This window comes from Rosa chinensis, chromosome 4 (assembly GCF_002994745.2).
Source record: "Rosa chinensis cultivar Old Blush chromosome 4, RchiOBHm-V2, whole genome shotgun sequence".
Classification (NCBI taxonomy): domain Eukaryota; kingdom Viridiplantae; phylum Streptophyta; class Magnoliopsida; order Rosales; family Rosaceae; genus Rosa; species Rosa chinensis.
Window position 1 is genome coordinate 38880794 of NC_037091.1, and position 18227 is coordinate 38899020.

The following is an 18227-nucleotide window of genomic DNA, read 5'->3' on the forward strand; positions in this document are numbered from 1 at the left end:
TAAACCTCTCCACTGAGGAAACTTCACTGCTTGACTTTAACGTAGCCAACACGACAAAATCAATCCACTATGAATCAAATGAGTTTACAGTATACAAGTAGTGTTGTTCACAACAATCACTTTCACTTATCAAATAGCTAACTTGTTTTATAGCTGTTCTAACTCCTAACTCAATTATCACCCTATTTGATTGAGTTAATCTTCCAATCTTCCTTGCACTCAACGTCTCATTGATCTTGAGAATGATATATGCAAATGAACACAGTACACAGGGAAGAACAAATAACAAGCAAAGAGAGTTTTTTCAGTAAATGATTTGTGAAAACATACGCAACACAAAACTAACAGCTTTTAGATGCTCAAAAACTCTACCTAATAAAATCAGTTTCAAAACCTTTTATAGAGGAGTAAGACTCCCCCTCAATCAAATCTCTTTTTCATATCAAACAAGATAAACAAAGAAAGCTTTTACAACTGATTTCAATAAACACTCAATACTTTCTAACTATTTGCAAATCCAATCTATATTTGATATGCATCTCAAAAACCTTTTAATGGAGATAAGTATCTCAAATCAACTTAATCAATATGCATATCAATTTCAAAGTTATATAAATGATATGGAATGAATACCACTTTTAACTCAAGATCAGTGAGGCGATGCTCCTTGATTTCCTCTTCATGATCCGATTATGCAATCTTCTTTTTTTTCCTTTGAACCACCGAGAAAATAGGAGAAATACTCTTCTAGTTCTGTGCAACCTCTCATCTCCTAGTGTCTTTGGGAATGGGGAATGTGTGTGTTGAATGAGAATAGCCTAACATACTTACAAGATGCATAGTAGTTGAGCGGTTATTCATTCACTTTTTTTTTGTCTGATCTTCTTCAGTTCCCGGTGATGGTGATGTAGTTCTTTCATGCCGGGATTCCCTATCAAGTTATTATAAGATTTTTTGTTAGGAATTTGTATAAATTGATTTCAGTTTCAGGTTCAATACAAATGTATTATAAATAGATAATACTTACCTTTTGCTTATCTTTTCTGGTTCACCAATGAAGAGTGCTCTTTTAATTGTTTCTACTTTTTTTTTTTTTTTTTTTTTTTTTTTTTTTTTTTTTTTCTGAGGTAGAACGATCTGGGGTAGCTACTCCTACAGGAGCCTCTGGATCAGGAAATATGGCCTTCACAATAAGCTCGCTGTTAGACCTTGGCTCGATCTAAAAGAGGTGATGTTGGCCAATCGTATCCTCGATTTCCTTTGGCAGTGTCTATCTTGTTGGATATTGTCTTCTATTCATTAATTCTTGACAGCTGTTGCCGAAGAGTTGCTCAGCTGCTTTCCCCATCACAATTAGTGTGGCTTCATTTTCAAGATCTTCAATTGTCATCTACACTCTATAACTGTGTGAAAAATGTTTATGTACCATTAATAAAAGAACAACGATATATTTAGCTTTAATAGGTTATGAAAATAGGGCGCTTAAGAGTTAGAATGTAAATAAATGTAATAATTATCATTTGTAAGTACAATTCTTGTACATATCGTATTGGCATTCCCATACAAAACTATGACAAAGTCCTTTACTGATCTCGAAGAGTCACAGGTAATTGCATCTGCATATGCATGGGATTGCAGCGTGTGTTGCAATCCCCGAGTCAGCTGTCAGTTTTATATGGAGTCCAATTTTGGAAAATAGATTTTAGGTTTTATGTATTTATGTCTTTAAAAGATTTTTCTGAGGGTTAAAATCGTGGTCTTGATGCCCTAGGGTTTTTAGGACTTGTCTATTCCTAATTGATTTTCTTTAAGATTGATTGGATTTCTTATATGGAAAGTTACTTTCCTAATTAAAAGAGAATCAGGGCAGAATCTTTGTAGAGATGTTTTTGCCGTGAGTGCTTGATATATTTGAGGATAGATGCACGGCAAAAAGGTGGTTTTTGAGGAGGCAAGAATTGTGATAGAGTCTTGCATGTTTGTTTGAGTTTGTATCTTCACAAAGAGTCAAAACACTTGGTCCATGTATAAGTGTTTGTGATCATAGTTTCATATGCATAATACTCTCTCAAGATCAGTAGGGAGACTGTGAAGAAAGAAGAGCAAGATTTGAAGATTGATCAAGTGAAGGAGTTCAAGAACGAAGACAAACTTTGTATTAGATTTTGTGTGAATCTTATAGCCGAGCTAGCGCTATTCAAAGTTTGTAAAAGAACATATCCTTTTCAATATGATGATCTTTATTTTGGGTTCTCAAGAGTAAGAGCCCCGCAGTGTTTTTAATCTCATATCTTGAGATTTTCACTGCGTAACCAAAAGTCTGGAGTTTGTTCTATTATTTCTGATATCCGCCCAGTAGGGATTGATACATATACTGCAATCCCTATTCTCCAGAAATTCACATTCTGTCCTAGTATTTCCATTTGGCATCAGAGCAGGTTCTAAAGTCTTTTAGTTGATCCGTGGTCAAGGATGGAACGTGAACGTGACAGGGCCTCTAGTTCTATAAATTGCCCGCCTCTATTTGATGGTGAAGACTATTCACAATGGAAGATTATGATGAGAGCGTTTCTCTACTCTCAAGATGAAAACATGTGGAATGTTGTTGAGATTGGATGGGAACACCCAACCAAGTCCGACGAATCAAAGAAAGTGGAAGGGTCATCTGCAAAAATTCTCAAACCTAGAAAGGAATGGACAGAAGAGGAAGTTCGTAACAGGAATTGTGATTTTAAGGCTAGAAATTCACTATTCACGGCCTTGTCCAAAAAGGAGAGAATGAGAATTAGCCATTGTGACACAGCCAAAGAAGCTTGGGATTTGCTTCAAGTCACGTATGAAGGAAACAAGAAGGTTAGAGGTCAGAAGCTTCAAAGACTTGTGTTGGAATTTGAAAACATGACCATGGAGGAAGATGAATCGGTTGATGATTTTCATGCTCGACTTCTCAATGTTACTAGCCAATGCCGCAGCCTTGATGATCCATTTGAGGAGCACCGAATTGTCAAGAAGTTTCTCAGGGCTCTTCCCTCAAAATTCCAAGCCAAGCAGATTGCCATTAAGGAAGCTCAAGACCTTGACACTTACACCTTGGATGAACTGGTGGGGAATCTCAAGACCTTTGAGATGCGATTCAAGCCAGAAAAGAAGGTAAAAAGTGTTGCATTCTCTTCTATCAAAAAGAAAGAAGCCATTGATGATTCTGTTGATTTAGCCTTGTTAACTAAAGAATTTAAGAATTTTTTGAAAAACAAAAATTCTTCAGGGAATACTTCAAAAAACTTTTCGAGTTCAAGGAGGGATCAAATGTCTGAAAATCGTTTTGATAAAAATCCAAAGTTTACTAAATTCCCTCAAAAGAAAAATTTTCCTGAAAAACCAAAATGTTTTGAGTGTGGTGGAATTGGACATCTTGCTGCCGATTGTGGCAATAAGAGGTACAATTTGCGTGGTAACAAGGCACTAAAATCTACTTGGAGTGACAGTGATGATAGCACTCATTCCGATGGTGAAGAGGTAAATCTTGCTCTTACTTCTTCTTTCAATTCTGAATTGTCTGATGTTTCTGATTTAGAAGATGACACGTTTGATGAAGAAACAAATGAAAAATGCAAACAATTGTACAATGCCTCAAGAATTGTTCTTAAGAAAAATAATAAACTCAAAGAGGAAATTGAATTCTTAAGGAGTGAGAAAGAAAAACTTGAGCAAAACTTTGAATTATCTTTGAAAGAATTGGAAGATGAACGAACTGACCTTGTTGATAAGATTAAAGTTTTGCAGGGAAAGTCCAAGTCTCATGACTTGAACAAGGAGCATGAGGAACTCATTAACAAAATAAAGGTTTTGCAGGTGGAAATAAAGGCTCAATCCTCCTTGAATGTTTCTCTAACCCTTGAGAATGAAAAATTGCAGGAAGAATTATTGAGAGTCAAGGAGAGCTTTAACAAATTCTCTATAGGATCTGAAAAAGTCTCTAAAATGATGGGAATTGGCAAAGCATATGGCAATAAGGAAGGATTAGGATATAATGGTGAGTCGTGCAAACCTTTGATTTTTGTAAAAAGTGTAGAAGGTGAGAGCTCATCAAGCAATTCACAAAGCTCTAGTGACAAACCATTTGGCTCTAAGTTAGTTGAACGAACAGAACCTCATAGAGTCATTCCTTCACACCAGAAAAATCCTACGGTAAGTTCTGACAAGCACACCAATGTACGTCAGCCCAGGTATGTTCCAAACTCTAAAAATTTCATTCCTACTTGTCATTATTGTGGAAAATTAGGACATATACGTCCTAGGTGCAACATGCTTCGAAGGGTCACTCAAAATCAGAGAAGAACATTGAGATTTAACTCACCTGCCTCACTGCAAGCTGAGTTGAAAGAAGGGCTGAACCTGATAGCCAGGATTGCAAAGCTGGCTTCAATCCCCGTGGATCTGGAAACGAAAACAAAACAGACTTGGGTTAAGAAAGGACCCAAATGCTTCTCAACTAAGATTGATAATTTTGACATATCTTCTGAATGTATTGATGCAACGTGTTTGCTTTCATCTTATAGTTCCAACAATGAGTTTGAACATGTGGAAGCCACTTGTCTTGTGGCCTTGACTGCTCTTGCAGATAAGAAAAGTGACGTTTGGTACGTTGATAGCGGTTGCTCACGACACATGACCGGTGAAAAGAGTTGGTTTGTGTCCTTTTCCAGTGAGTTTACAAGTGGATCAGTCACGTTTGGAGATGGAAAAAAGGCAACGGTAATTAGTAAGGGAACCGTAAATACTCCAGGTATTCCTAATCTCCAAAATGTCTTGTTTGTTGAAGGACTTCATGCAAATCTCATAAGTGTTAGTCAATTAGCTGATGATTATGAGGATGTAAATTTCAATAAAACAAGATGCATTGTTACTGATAATAATGGCAAAAATATTATGGGTGGTTTGCGCTCTAAAGATAATTGTTATCATGTACATGCTAATAAATCTGTTGAAGTACAGACATGTTTGAAAGCCAAGACTTCAGATGATGTTCTTGAACTCTGGCATAGGCGTCTGGGGCATGTAAATTTTCAAGACTTGCTGAAACTTTCACACAAGGAAAGTGTAAGAGGTATGCCTTCTCTGAGTGGTAAGCCAGACAAGATGTGTGATGGTTGCAAGGCAGGTAAGCAAACTCGTGCCTCACATGGAGCAATAAATTCATCCACTACAACTCATCCATTAGAACTTATGCATATGGACCTTGTTGGACCTTCACAAACCGAAAGCATGGGCGGTAAGAAATATATTTTGGTTGTAGTTGATGACTTCTCACGTTTTACTTGGGTAAATTTCCTTAGAGAGAAGAGTGATACTTTTGAAAGCTTTAAAGGATTGTGCAAAAGAATAACAAATGAAAAACATTCTACAAACTTGTGCATTGTTAGAGTTAGGACTGACAATGGAACTGAATTTAAGAATGCCTTGTTTGCTAATTTTTTTCTTGAGCATGGAATTGCACATGAGTTTTCAGCTCCAATTACCCCACAACAGAATGGTGTAGTTGAAAGAAAGAACAGGGTATTGCTAGATATGGGAAGAGTGATGCTACATTCAGCTGGACTTACTCCAAATTTTTGGGCCGAAGCGATTAGCACTGCTTGCTATACTGTAAACCGTGCATTCTTGAGACCAGGTACTAACAAAACTCCATATGAACTATGGAAAGGTAAGACACCCAATGTAAGTCATCTTCGTGTTTTCGGCTCTCCTTGCTATATTTATAGAGATAGAGAATATCTTGGAAAATTTGACGCTAGGAGTGATAAAGGCATCTTTCTTGGTTATTCTTTAGATAGTAGAGCTTACAGGGTGTACAACAAGCGAATCATGTCTGTAATGGAATCATATAATGTATCTATTGACGATTGTGCTGCGAGTACTGTTCAGGTTACTCTAGATGAGGATCAACCCTCAGAAAGCCGAGTAAATGTGGAACTGAATGAAGAAACGGATTATCCCTCAAATGATCCTATTTTTGATCCTTCGCCAGTTCAGAGAACAGGGTTCAAACAAGTTCAAAAAGATCACTCCACTCAGGATGTTATTGGAGACTTACACGAGAGAATTCAAACGCGCAGACAAGCTGCATCACAGGTTAGTATCGATTCTGCTCTTGTTTGTTTTCTAACTGAAAATGAAGTGAACATAAACATAATTTCCAATTGTGGTTTTGTCTCACTCATTGAACCCAAGAATGTTAAAGAGGCCTTAAATGATGATGATTGGATAAACGCCATGCATGATGAATTGAATCAGTTTACAAGAAATGATGTGTGGTATCTTGTTCCTAGACCTAGTGGATTCAATGTTGTTGGTACAAAATGGATCTTTCGAAATAAAAGTGATGAGCATGGTAATGTTACTAGAAATAAAGCTAGACTTGTTGCTCAAGGGTACACACAAGTTGAAGGACTTGATTTTGATGAAACCTTTGCCCCAGTTGCAAGGCTAGAATCTGTTAGACTTCTTCTTGCTATTGCTTGTCATCTTAGGTTTAAGTTCTACCAAATGGACGTAAAAAGTGCCTTTTTAAATGGTGTCTTGGAAGAGGAAGTTTATGTTGAACAGCCTCAGGGATTCATAGACCCTTGTAAACCTGATCATGTGTATAGACTTAAAAAGGCTTTGTATGGTTTGAAACAGGCTCCACGAGCCTGGTATGAATGTTTATCTACCTACCTAGTGAGTAAAGGATATCATAGAGGTTCAGTAGATAAAACATTGTTTGTGAAAAGGGATAAAAACCATGTCATGATTGCTCAGGTTTATGTTGATGATATCATATTTGGCTCTACCTCGTATACTTATGTTAAAGAATTCACTAACATCATGGAAAGTGAATTTGAGATGAGCATGTGTGGGGAGCTAAATTACTTTCTGGGTCTACAAGTTCGTCAACTAAAAGCAGGTATGTTTCTATCACAAACTAAATATGCTGAGAATCTTGTGAAAAAATTTGGACTTGAATCTGCAAAAATTGTCACCAATCCAATGAGTACAAGTACCAAACTTAGTGAAGATCTCACAGGTAAGTCTGTTGATCAAACTCTCTATAGGAGTATGATTGGTAGTCTTCTTTATCTCACGGCTAGTAGGCCTGACATATCATATTGTGTTGGAGTTTGTGCTCGTTTTCAGGCAAATCCGAAAGAATCTCATTTGGAGGCAGTGAAGAGGATTATACGTTATGTCTCAGGTACAGTAAATTGTGGCATCTACTTTACCTTTGATACTAACGTTGAAATTGCAGGTTATTCAGATGCAGATTGGGGTGGAAATTTGAAAGATCGCAAAAGTACATCTGGTGGCTGTTTCTTTGTGGGAAACAACATGGTGGCCTGGCATAGCAAGAAGCAAAATTGCATATCACTTTCCACTGCTGAAGCTGAGTATGTGGCTGCAGGTAGCTGTTGTACTCAAATGTTATGGATGAAGCAAATGCTTCGTGACTACGGAATTTCACAAGGTAAGTTGACCATTTTTTGTGATAATTCAAGTGCTATTAATATTTCCAAAAATCCAGTGCAACACTCTCGCACTAAGCATATAGACATGAGATATCACTTTATCAGAGACTTAGTTGAGAAAAACATACTTGAACTTACATTTGTTCCTACTGAGTATCAATTAGCAGACTTGTTCACAAAACCATTGGATAATGCACGATTTGAATCACTTAGAAGTGCCATTGGTATTCTAAGTTCTAAAACTCTTTCTTAAATTCCTTCTATCACTGCATGCATTCATTCTGGATGTCTTCATGGTAGCATAGGTACATTTGCTTTATGTTTCTGCATTGTTTAGGTTCACTTCTTATTCATTTCAATTTGCATGCTGGATTGTATTCCTAAGTGTCTGACAACTGATTTTGAACTTAGATTGACCAGAGTCACGCTCTTTCTCTTAACTTTGAGTGCAATACGGTGCCTAGCACGTTTTGATCTTGTTTTTACATCACTCTGTACTTGTGAGATTGAACAACATATTCTCTACACTCTTGAAACCTCACATGCACACATACTCAACGTGGTGGTACGTCTAACTTGATGGTTAACTTGCTCTCACTGCTCATATACGAAATTATTCTTGTTGGTTGCTCCTTTTAAAAAAAAAAAAAAATATTGATTATTGGTTATGGAGCATGGCCAGGCTATTCCCAAAGTAAACAGGCCTCGGTCGTGACGAACGATATGAGGATTGGGAAGAAACAGGAATGGTTTGGTCACCCCGGTGGATTGTGAAACTATTGACTCGAGTAGATGTGCTCTTTGGGATGTCCTTGTTATATCCAGTACCCTAAAGTCATCTGACTTGGGAGCTGCTAGCATAATACTCGTTACATGGGTCGTAGTCTTCTTGAGCAAACATGTTACTTTGTGTGAAAGGCCAAAAGAAAAATTCAAAATCATGCCCACACGGTGTTATAAGGGGGAATACAGTCTATGTGCTTACATGTGTTTCGTATGTGAGTCTTGCTTTTCAGGTTTCCACAAATATTACACACCCCATCTTGAGATATGTTCACTATTCACAACAAGAGCTATAGAATACTCGGTCATCCTCTATTTTACTTTGTGTTTGTCGAAATATCTTCATACGTGTCAACTCATTTTGTTGCACTCCTATTTGCGGTTCAGTGGTGTTCCTCTTGTTGGAAAGGCTTTGCAACGTCAGTCTGTTATATCTTGTGAATTCAGTCCAGCCTCATTGTGTGTTTGCATCGCATGTTTGCATATTCATCTCATTCTCACTTCAGAGAGAGTTTCGAAACTTGGTTCCTAGGTCGCCTTCTTCTTGATTCCCTTTGTGCTTCTTGCGTTTCTTGTCTCTGTGTCTTATTCGACCTTATCACTTAATAAACATTAAAAAAAAAAAAAAAAAAAAAAAATTCTTCTTTTCTTTTTCACGGTCTGGTTAAAGTGTGTTAGCTAGGTTATTTTTACCTCACAACTTCTCCCTTCCCTCGCGGCCGCTCTCTCTCTCTCTCGATGGCTCGCATCAAGCACACCGTTCAGCGTCCCAAAGCTCCGGCCATTGCCTCACCTCCGGCCCGCCTCCAGCCCCCCGTACTACTCGGCGTTCCAGTCGCCTCCACCGGCCTCGGGACTCTGGCCCGCCTACCTCCGCTGAGCATCCTCAGGCCTTGCCGGACTCGCCATCTCAGTCTCCGGCCCACGCTCCATCATCGCCTTCTGGGTCCGAGCATTCCTCCGCCGCCGCTGCTCTTTCCGATTCCGCTGTTTCTGAGCCTGCCCCTGCTTCTCCTTCCCTGATTCCCACAACGCAGCGCCGCTCGCCTGGTCCCTCCTTTACCGCTCCGCCATCCAAGAAACCTCGGACTTCCGGCAGCTCTACTCCTTCCACCTTCCGGACGCCCACGTCACCTAAACCCCGTAAGGATTCTCGCTTTGGCACTCGTACTCAACGACTTGATTATGAAAATTTTACATGTTTCCGACCCTTGGTCTATGAAAAGCGTTTCAATGTCGCTGAGTTGGGTACTCTGTTTGCCGAAACTGTGAGAATTTTTCGTTGGGAATCTGTATTGGATGTGTTGCCAACTCCTAACCTTACTGTGGTTAGAGAGTTCTATGCCTGTTGTTCTCCAAATATGCCAATGCAGGTTGATTTGCTTAATGCGGCTACTCTGATTGGATGCAATGTGGATATTCGCGGTGTCTCCGTTCCTTTCACCCCCACCACCATCCGTGACACATTGGGTCTCCTTGCCCCTGTTTTCGAGATGCCTAAGATTGATGAGGAGCTTGCTGCTTTGTCCATTGATACTGTTGTGGCTGCCCTATATGAGGCTCATCCGGATGCCACACCCACGGAGCTTTCCGCTGGTGCTCTCAGTGAGTTCTGCCGCTTGTTGGGACATTTGGTTCGTACTCTACTTTATCCTTCTACTCAAAGCAGCAAGCTTACCTTGGAGGAAGCTCGTCTCATCTATGTCCTCAATGCCAAGGGTCCCTATCTTCCTCCCGAGCACTTCATGTATACCGCTATCCGGAATGCTGCTGTTGAAGGTCGTCGACACAAAAAGGCCGCTTTAGTTTTTCCCTCTGTGATCACTGCTGTCTGCAAAGCCAAGGGAGTTGTCTTTACGGACTCTGATGAAATGGCACCTCCCCTGAAAGTTTTCTCCCGAAGCTCTCTCCTTCGCAGCTCCAGTCAAAGCAAGACCAGGGGTGTCTCTGTTGACATCACTTCTATCTCGCGGAGCTTGCTTGACCATTTCACAGTGGTCAACCGCAAGTTGGATCAGCTTCAGACTGACGTGGGTGCTCTTCTTCAGCGTGTGGATCATCTTGAGGGGGAGTTTCACTCTCTTCGTGCCGATCTTGGCGTTTCTTCGTGAGCTTTGGCATACCTATCCAAAAAGGGGGAGAAAAAGGACTTATTTTGACATAACTAGTTTAGTCTTTTTTGACGTAGATGGTTCAGACTAATGTGGCTATGTGCTCTCTGTCAAGTTTTTAAGCTAGTTGTTGACTTTGAACTAATGTGACAATGGATCTCGTAAATTGCCAGTTTATGCTTATTACTATCATGATTGGTTCACAAGGTTGTGTGGTTAAGTGTTTCAGGTTTGATGACTTCTTTCATGTGATTTTTCTCAAGTTCTTGTTGAGGGGGAGTTTGCTTGGATTAGATGTGTTTTGTATAGGAATGCCAAAGGGGGAGATTGTAAGTACAATTCTTGTACATATCGTATTGGCATTCCCATACAAAACTATGACAAAGTCCTTTACTGATCTCGAAGAGTCACAGGTAATTGCATCTGCATATGCATGGGATTGCAGCGTGTGTTGCAATCCCCGAGTCAGCTGTCAGTTTTATATGGAGTCCAATTTTGGAAAATAGATTTTAGGTTTTATGTATTTATGTCTTTAAAAGATTTTCTGAGGGTTAAAATCGTGGTCTTGATGCCCTAGGGTTTTTAGGACTTGTCTATTCCTAATTGATTTTCTTTAAGATTGATTGGATTTCTTATATGGAAAGTTACTTTCCTAATTAAAAGAGAATCAGGGCAGAATCTTTGTAGAGATGTTTTTGCCGTGAGTGCTTGATATATTTGAGGATAGATGCACGGCAAAAAGGTGGTTTTTGAGGAGGCAAGAATTGTGATAGAGTCTTGCATGTTTGTTTGAGTTTGTATCTTCACAAAGAGTCAAAACACTTGGTCCATGTATAAGTGTTTGTGATCATAGTTTCATATGCATAATACTCTCTCAAGATCAGTAGGGAGACTGTGAAGAAAGAAGAGCAAGATTTGAAGATTGATCAAGTGAAGGAGTTCAAGAACGAAGACAAACTTTGTATTAGATTTTGTGTGAATCTTATAGCCGAGCTAGCGCTATTCAAAGTTTGTAAAAGAACATATCCTTTTCAATATGATGATCTTTATTTTGGGTTCTCAAGAGTAAGAGCCCCGCAGTGTTTTTAATCTCATATCTTGAGATTTTCACTGCGTAACCAAAAGTCTGGAGTTTGTTCTATTATTTCTGATATCTGCCCAGTAGGGATTGATACATATACTGCAATCCCTATTCTCCAGAAATTCACATTCTGTCCTAGTATTTTCATCATTGAAATGTATTTGTGACATTTTGACCGATGTTTTGAACAGAGTTTACCATGGGAGAGGTTCTTGCGCATCATGCTTGTTGCAACTCAATTGGCTGGAATTTTCTTTCTGTCGAAGTTGCTTGTGGCACAATGGACAGCCGTTGTACCACCAACTGTCGTGTGTTGAGAATCTGGAGATTTTACCGTTGCAATAAACAGTATCATTCTGCAATTTTATGTGTATATTGTCAGAGTGTAGTTAGATGGATAAAAAATTATAATAGTGAATCATTGCTATGTAAAGAAGAAAAATAGGATTGTTCGTACTGCGTATAAGTGCGTATTGAGTGTGTTTAGATCTCGTACTGTTTTTTTTCTCTGGCTCTTCAGGTCTTGTTGTGTTGGCTGTTTAAATGGAATAGCAAGGACCTTCACCTTATCACCTGGCTTTGAGAATCTGTAATTTTTATGTTGTGTTGTTAGTAAATTATTGTAAACTTATGTGAATCAAGAAATAATATAACTAATAGATTTTGATTTTTTTAGTGAGAATATGATCGAAACAACTTACTCCTTTCTATATTCATCCGTTTGTGGAATTTGTGGATCTATAACCATGCAAGTGTGATTCGTTGCTGTGAGTGTGGTCTGTTCTGTAAATTGTGAAAATATTTGATTAGAAAATAGTGATTAATACTGCTAGAACAAGAGGAGGTTTCATTCTTTAGAGGTATGTACCTTGGAATTCAGTGATCTGTAAACTTGTAAATACTGCTAGAACAAAAGGAGGACGCTTTTGAACAGCTTCTACATCGAATTCTCAGGCGCTATCACCCCAGAAGGTGATTCTCACATCTTCTCTTCTGTATTTTGTTGAAACCATGAATCTGTGATAGTTTATCAAAGAGGATATTATTTTCTAAATTGTAAGGATGATTGAAGATAGTATACCTGAGATTTTCCAAAATGACTTCACACTTTGATTCCATTTTTTCTTTGCTCCTCATAAACACTTGGGATTCTGGCATGATGGACTTCACATAGCCATAAACATCTTTTATGAAGAGAAGAAAACAGAGACGGTAAATAGGTTGTTACTTTTAGTAATATTTGTAAATTGAAAGTTGACTCATATAGAGTTTGGATACTTGCCTATCAGAATCTGCCAACTCACTGAATTAAAGAAGGTAAAAGGAATGTCGTGGTATTCATGGGATAAGTTCTTCAATTGGGGTAAACTCTGTTTTTTTGTTGAAAAACAGCTGTGCTTTGTGATAAGCAACTTTGAATGGAGAATCATCTTCTCTTGAGTAGGAATGAAGGATATCAAAAACTCGGCCTTGCTGCATCTTGTTGTTTATAATAGCATAGTGAGGTTCTTCAATGAGAGCATGTATGACATCACCCTGCGTCGGATATATGTGAAATACAAAGATTAAAAACTTGAGTTTAGTTATTGTAATTGATGAATGAGTATAGAAAAATTCATAGAAATATTGTTGTGAGTCATAGATATTTTAGGATTACTATTAGGAATAAAATTATACTAATTGTATAGAATCAGGATTGTAATTGTGATTTGATTACTTTCCTTGTTAGTCTAGAATTAGGGTTGTATATAGTTGTATAAATATGCCTCTGCATATTGAATGAAAGTGAGAATATTCATCCTCTATAGCTTCTTGTTTCTAGAGATTCTTAGTTTTAACTTGGTATCAGAGCCAAGAATCCGATCTTGGATTTTTGGTCTTGGTTTGTTGTTCGTTGCTTCCGCAGTGTAAAGTGAGAAGATTGTTGTAGTTCAAGTATCATGGGTGGAGAAGAAAGTTCCAAGCAGATTGTGACTTCTGATGTGCAGAAGGTAGAGGTATCTGTGAATCAAGAATCCTTAGGAGGGGGATTTGGGGGTGCCAAGCTGAATGACACGAATTATCGTACTTGGAGGAAGATGATGACTGCTCATCTTTGCAGTCTAGACAAGATGGGCTATGTGAATGGATTGATTCAGACACCGGATGAAAAAAGATGTGGGTTATGCAAAGTGGGAAACTCATAATGGTGCTGTGATATCTGTGCTCTACAAAGCCATGACGGATGAGGTAGTACAATTAATTATTGGATGTGAAAATGCAGCAGAAATTTGGAGTACTCTGAAGCAATTGTATCTGAATGACTTAGATTTTGCTCAAATACATGATCTTCATACCAAGGCGTTCATGATGAGGCAGGATGGGCGGCCTGTGGCAGTATACAATGCTGCCCTTAAAGGTCTATGGTTGGAAATTGATCAAAGGCATCCCAACAAGATGAAGAATGCTGATGACATCAAGCTACACAATGAAGAGAAGGATCTAATAAGGCTACATATCTTTCTTCATGGTCTCGACAACAAGCATGCTAGTGCAAAGGGTGAGTTGCTCAGACGTGGAACTCCACCTACCCTTGAGGATGCCTTTGCATATATACGCAAAGATGAGACTTAACTTGATAGCACCAAATCAATCCATTCGGAGTTATCAAGTCTTACTGTCCAAACCAAGCCTTCACCGTCAAAATATGTACCACTGCCTCAACAACTTCAACCACAACCAAGTTCTCAAGGAGGAACACGTTCGTACTGTACATTTCCAAATGAACCATAAGATAAAGACAAATAAACTGCACCACTTAATATTATTCTTGATCCTTGTATGGCAGTGAAGCTGAGCAACCACCCAACTATTCCAATCCAGAGAGAAGGAGTTAAAAATAGTACCAGGTTTAAGGAAAGGTTTCCAAATGGCCATAGACCTGTGGCAATCTCTAAATAAATGAAGAAGACTTTCATCAGCAAAATTGCAAATGGGGCAAGTAGGGTTGGCAGTGAGGCCTCTTCTGGCTCTTTGCACATTAGTGAGAATCTTTTTATGGAAAACACTCCAGATAAACGTCTTCAGCTTAGGAGGACAGCTCAAGTTCCAGATAGCATTCCAGTGAGGATTGCAGGGACCATTAATATCAAACATGGAGTTGTAAGCGGATTTGACAGAAAAGCACCCATTGGAGGTTGCATTCCATATAAGCACGTCATTACCACAGCCATCAAAACCAGTTGGGACATTAATAATTAAGCTAACTAAATCACTGGGAACCATAGAAGCTAAAAGCAAAGCATCCCAACCAGTTTCATCCCAAAATTCACAAATGGTGGCATTATCATTAATAGTGGCAGAAGGTAAAGCAAAGTTGATCAAAGCAATAGGTAGGACCCAGTAATCATACCAGAACTTGATTTTCTTGCCATCCCCAACTCTCCACTTGAGATTTTTCCTCAACATAACAGTACCATAGGAAATGCTTCTCCAGGTACTAGAACAATCAAGTGGGGGCAGGTAGTTATCATCAGTTATACAGCAATTTTTGAGATACTTTTCAGAGTAAATGGAAGCCCATAAGCCAGAATCTTGCTGAAAAAGTCTCCAACTACCTTAGCTAGCATGGCATGATTCATGTCAGCAGTTTTTTATATTCCTAAGCCACCAAGTATCTTTGGTTGACAAACAGTTTCCCATCCAACAAGATGAACTTTTTTATTCTCATTTGAGTCTCCCCATAAGAAATCTCTGTTTAGCTTATCAATTCTATCACAGAGGCTCACAGGAAGCTTAGCAGTTTGCATTGCATAAATGGGGATTGAAGAAGTAACAGACTGAATCAAAGTGAGCCTACCTACCATGCTGAGCACCTTGCTTTTCTAGCTAGAGAGTCTACTTTGAACTTTGTCAAATAGGCTATCATAGGTATGCTTGTTGACTCTCGAGTGAATGAGAGGCATTCCCAAATATTTTCCAAGATAATTTGTCAGAGGAGAGCCACAAGTTTTGCTAATTTCATAAGCCAATCTTTTACAAGTGTTTGGGGAGCAGAAGATTAGAGATTTTTCATAGCTAACTGCTTGACCAAAAAGAGAACAGAAAGCATCCAAACATCTCTTTAGGGTGTAAGCCTAGTAAGGAGAAGCTTCAACAAATAGCATGAGATCATCAGCAAAGAAAAGATGGGAAACTTTTGGCCTGGATTGGGAGGCCCTAACAGGCTTCCAATTGCCAATATCAACAGTAGACTTGATTAGATGTGAAAGCTCCATACATAGAACAAAAATATAAGGTGAGAGGGGGTCCCCTGCCTAATACCTCTTTAAGCTTTGAAAGAGGCAGTTAATTCAACATTCAAGCAAATGTAGAAGCTAGTAGAAGTAATACAACTCATAATAAGTTTAACCAAACAATGGGGAAACTGAGCTTCATAGAGAACCATTTCAATAAAGTTCCAACTAAGTCTATCATAGGCTTTAGATAGATCCACTTTCCAAGCAAAAAACCCCGAGGCACCATAGGATTTTTTGAACTTGAAAAGCATTTCTTGAGCAATCCTAACATTATCAGAGATGTGTCTGCTAGGGACATAACTAACCTGATTGGGACTTATGAGATGTTGCATCAAAGGCCTAATCCGAGCCACAATGACCTTGGAGATAACTTTGTAGATAGTAGTGCATAGGCTGATTGGCCTGAAATTAGTCATGTGTTGAGGGCCATCGACCTTAGGAATGAGAGAGATGATTGTGTGATTTAGGCCAGGAGGAATAACACCAGACCTGAAAGCATCATTCACCACATTAAAAATTTCACAAGAGTAAAGTTGCCAGTGATGTTGGAAAAAAATAGCAGGAAAACCATCAAATCCAGGAGCTTTAAGACCACCAATGGCAAAGAGAGAGTCCTTCACTTCAAGGAGAGACACAGGTTTACAGATATTGTTAAGAGCATCTTGATCAATCTCAGGAAAGAGCCAGGGAATTATAAATCTAGTGTCTTCAGCAATCTGGCATGGGAGGAGAACAGGTTAGTGAAGAAATCAACAACAATATTTTTCATGGAAGTAGAATCAGTAAACCAATTTCCATTGCTGTGAAACAAACCCTCAATCATATTTTGCCTCCTTCTGACCAAAGTAGTCAAGTGAAAGAATTTGGTATTTCTGTCCCCTCCTTGAAGCCATTTATCTCCAGATTTCTGTTTCCAAAAGAGATTTTCCTGATTTAAGATGCTCTCATATTCATGGATGAGCTTAGCTTCCAGCTTAATTAAGAAAGGGTTCTCATATTTGTCACAAGCCTTTTGGATGCCACCAATCCTGGCCAAAATTCTCTTTTTTTTTTTTTTTTTTTTTTTTTTTTTTCTGAAACAGATGCCCAAAAGTCTCTCTATTCCATTTGGAGAGAGCAGAAGAGAGTCCCATTATTTTAGAATGAAAATTCCCATGCATCTCATTCCAAGTGTCAGACACAAAATCAGAATAAGTTGCATGAGAAAACCACATAGCTTGAAATCTAAAAGGGCTATCATTTCTGTTAATGTAATCGTTAGAATATAACTGCATGATAATAAGGCAATGATCAGACCTTGTTTTGGGAAATGTTGAATGAAGGCATCAGAAAAAGTAGACCTCCAAGAGCAATTACAGAAGGCCCTATCCAGTCTTTCTTTAACCCTATTGTTGCTTCAAGTGTAGCAAGATCCTTTGTACCCCATATCAATCAAAGCATTCATGTTGATCCAACCCCTTAAACCACCAAATCTACCAGTAAAAGGGCCACAACTCTTATCAGCAATGGAAACCAACTCGTTAAAATCTCCAATAATCATCCAAGGGAGATTAGTGGGCAGCAAGGTTATCAAAATAAGGCCACAGAGAAGACCTTGTGGTGTGAGTTGGACTAGTATAAACAACAGTAAGCATCCAAGCAGGCTTGCCTGGGAGACTAATTTTAACAGAAATAGATTGAAAGTTATCATCAATAAAGTCTACCTGAGTCTTATTCTTATTCCATAGAAGCCAAAGACCGCCAGAGAAACCTTCATCCTCAACAATTCTTAAATCAGTGAAACCATTTAAGAGCATTACAGGCTCTTGAAAATTGAACTTTAGGTTCACAAATGGCCAAAATATCAATAGAGTGAAGTTTAACAAGGTCTGCAATAGCAGATCTGAAATTATCACTACCTGCACCCCTAGCATTCCAAAATAAGACTTTAAACATTGGAACTGCAAATAAGGGAAGGGTGGAGTTCCCAATTAGGCATCAACCATACCCTCACCATTTTGAGAGGGTAGGTTATCATTAGTGGTCAACATGCTATTGTCAACAAAAATATTTTCCACAAATTTGTCAGCATCATGAACAAGGGAACTTTGAATATCAGGTTTAATAGGATGCTCATCAGGGGGAGTATACCCAAAAATGGCTGAAATTCCATTCCCCATAACATTAGAGCTCACCTTTTCAAAAGAAAGTTTTTTGAAAACGTGAGTCTGATGTTTGATCACAAAATTGGGCAGCCCTTTGGTCTTTCTCTGATAGTGCAGGTCAGTCTTAGATCTAATGCAGCTTCCAAAATTGGACACTTCTTTCATTGGTGCTCTTAGAAGGTTCTTGGATTTGGGGCCAGTGGTTTTATCCATAGGATAAGAGGCTTTCTCAGTAGCAGGCTGCTTGCTAGAGGAGACACCAGCAGGGGTATCGACAACTTTGGTAGGGCTTGGGATCTTCTTTTTTTTTTCTCATGGAAACTCTG

General features: G+C 38.8%; 1 long non-coding RNA gene across 1 annotated transcript; it reads right to left on the reverse strand.

The window, feature by feature from the left end:
- Positions 1–1126: 1126 nt before the first annotated feature.
- On the reverse strand, positions 1127–12677 carry LOC121052970. Its single transcript, XR_005810422.1, has 6 exons — positions 12562–12677; positions 12349–12473; positions 12182–12263; positions 11938–12067; positions 11679–11836; positions 1127–1403 (listed from the first exon to the last, which is right to left on the reverse strand). It is a non-coding gene; the product is annotated as an uncharacterized LOC121052970 (long non-coding RNA).
- Between the last annotated feature and the right edge of the window lie 5550 nt (positions 12678–18227).